The sequence below is a fragment of the Nematolebias whitei genome, chromosome 7, assembly GCF_014905685.2.
Source record: "Nematolebias whitei isolate Nwh7 chromosome 7, NemWhi1, whole genome shotgun sequence".
Lineage (NCBI taxonomy): Eukaryota > Metazoa > Chordata > Actinopteri > Cyprinodontiformes > Rivulidae > Nematolebias > Nematolebias whitei.
Window position 1 is genome coordinate 25,317,235 of NC_056504.1, and position 3,025 is coordinate 25,320,259.

General features: G+C 45.5%; 1 long non-coding RNA gene across 1 annotated transcript; it reads left to right on the forward strand.

The window, feature by feature from the left end:
* The first annotated feature begins 849 nt into the window (after positions 1-849).
* LOC119411764 lies at positions 850-1,327 on the forward strand. Its single transcript, XR_005186906.1, has 2 exons — positions 850-889; positions 947-1,327. It is a non-coding gene; the product is annotated as an uncharacterized LOC119411764 (long non-coding RNA).
* Positions 1,328-3,025: the final 1,698 nt, after the last annotated feature.

Consider the following 3,025-nt stretch of genomic DNA (forward strand, 5'->3'; position numbering starts at 1 on the left):
ATTCTGCAGACTTTCAAAGTTGGTGTGTGTATGTGAACTCTGGTAAACTCTTGTAAATGTGAACTTTTGTCCTGCTCCTGCAAACGTCCTTGTATTCCACCACCCGCAGAAGAGGCAAAGATACAGAACTTTACGCTTTTCGTATCAAAATGTTTTTCTTTTTCAGAATGTTCTAGCTCATGAAAAAAGACTGTTACAAATCTAATTAAAAAATACCAGATCCACAATGTTTTTCAGAATGTTCTAGTCACATGGATAGAAGACTTGTTACAGAACACGGCTTCAACAAGAAGAATAACATCATCTCGTACTGATAACAAGAACTTGTGTATAGTGTCAACCTGAGGAACTTATCCTCCCCATTATGATAGAATTTTATTGTGACGCACGAAACATGTATAAATAATATGTACTGTCTCTTTAAGAACCCAGTGCGCTGTGTTGTGTTCTGACTTCACGCAGACAGCAACTCCTTTCTGCAGAAAGAATAAACCTCGCGCTCCGTTTTGAGCTAAAAGAGAAATGTCTCTGGTTTTCTTTTAAGAGTTTTTTAAGTTTAGAACAATTATTTATTTTCCACAAAAGTTTGGAGGCACCGCCGGGATACGCCTGAGAGTTCGTCCGGCCTACGGAGAATCGGACGAGGCTGATCACCGGACCTCCGACCCTCCAACTAGGACGTTTTGGGAGCGGGAGGACGTCTGGTTCTCCGGAGGGGGGATCGACTCCAGCCGTATTCGAAAACAGGAAACCAGAGACACATCTACGATAAGGTAAATAAATAAATAAAATAAAAATAAAAATAAAAAAAGCGCTAGCGACAGACACGACTCCGTCAAAAAGATCGCTCTCTCATAAAATAAGTAAGCTTTCATTAGGAAAAGCCGAGGTAAGTTCTCATTAGGAGGACCGAGTGTAAGTTCTGAAAATTAGAGTAGGAACCGAGGTAAGTTTTCTTTAGGAAAACCGAGGTAAGTTTTCTTTAGGAAAACCGAGGTAAGTTTTCTCTAGGAAAACCGAGTGTAGGCTCGTCTTGATAAAGAGGGCTGAGGAAATAAAATAGTTTCGTCTTAAAGATAAAAATGGGAGCGACAAAAAGTAAGAATCTAGATTACATACCAAACGGTTCGGTTGCAGAAAAAATGAAACGTTTATACGGAGTTTCCTGTCTAAGTTTCGTTTCTCAGTGGCATTACAAATTTGGTTTTCCTAAAAATGGATCTTTACAAACCGAAGACATTCAAAAACTCGAAGAACAATTATTGCAGCAAAAGCAGAGCATGATTCAGATGAAGAATATACCTCAAAAGGTTTACTTAACGATGCACAAGCATGAGGAAGCTTTTAAAATGTGGAAAAATGAGTCTAAAAATATGATGGGTGAAACGGAGTCCAGATTATTACAGATGTCTCAAAAAGTTGAAGATTTACAGAAACAATGCAGAGAACAAGAGACTCAAAAAGACAAAGACGAGAAAAAAACAAAAAAAACAGAACTGAAAACCTCTCTTTTTCCTCTGTCCTCTCTCACACATGCACCGGAGACCCACGGACCTCTTCCTCCCACCGCACCCTCCACCTCGATCTACCCCTCGCTGGCTGAACTCAAAGACCCACCACCCTATGGCCCGCCACAGATGGAGGCGCATGAGACTCGCCCTGGACTGAAACCTGCTTGGATCCTCACTTCAGACGATGATTTTATTGGGCCAAAGCCAGCTGCCCCTCAACAACAGGATGAACAAGGAGCAGCAGGAGGAAGAGATGTTACAACCAGACCACCACCATCCCCTGCTATCAGCTCATCAACATCAACATCTTCAAACTCTTCACCATCACTTTCATCATCTTCTGCAGGTTCTTCAATCATAACTCGATCCAAAGCTGCAGAGCAAGAGGAGCAGATTAAAGCTTTCAGAGAAAAAGAAAAACTGCTGGAGGCTGAAATACAGAGACTACAACAGTCACAGCACAACAACGGTTCTATAAGCTCCCCCATGACTTCAGATGGTGAACACAACTCCACGACCATGCCGATGCTGGAGGTGGGTGGACCGGACGGACCACAACTGGTGTTCAGAACTTGGCCACTGAGCGACCTGACAAGCCTGGCAAAACAACACCTCCCAGACATGGCCCAAGGAGGGGATGCCATAGGTGAAGCCATCACCAACATGGTTCGTATTCTCCGCCCCACCATACCAGAACTAAAAATGATTCTCACAGCTGTCTATGGTATGAACTTTGTAAGCACCATAGGCGCACAGCTGTTTGAGGTCCCGCCTGGCAACCAACGGCTGATGCGTGTCGAATACGCCCACGCAGATAACCAAGACTTTGTGACAGCTGTGGGTGACATTGTCAGGAGAGTTAAGACAGCATTTCCACAGACGCCTCAATATGCAAGGATCAAGGACACGGTCCAGAAGAGTGGTGAACCCCCTCAAGAGTACATTGATCGTCTCATCCCTGTGTTTCGCACACACTCTGGCATCGCTTTCCCGGACAACGACTGGCGTGATGCTGCACAGGCTTCAGCCTTCGAAACCATCCTGTGTCAATGTGTGATGGATGGATTCTTGCCAACAATCCGCAAGTCTGTTCAGAACACATACATAGGCTGGAAAGCTGGCATTCGTCTCAATGACCTCCTACGTCATGCCAGACACGCCTGGGAACAGCACACAGCCGAAGAAACTGCAACATTGAAGATAAAGACAAAACAAGCAGAAAATGCTCAGCTGACTCTTCTTCAAGCTGCACAACAGATGACCTTGAACACTGCCCCACCACAACAGCTTCCAGCTTTTTCACGCCCACCACCACCCCCTGGCCCTTGGCCAGGCTCACAACAGCAACAACCACGTGGGTACGCAGGAGGGCCACAGCCATGCTTCCTGTGTGGAGGGACTGACCATTGGATGAGAGACTGTCCACAAAAACGCACCACATGGCGAGGGCGTGGCCGACCATTCCAGAATCGAGCACCAATGCCACCACGAGAGCCATGGCCCATGAACCATGA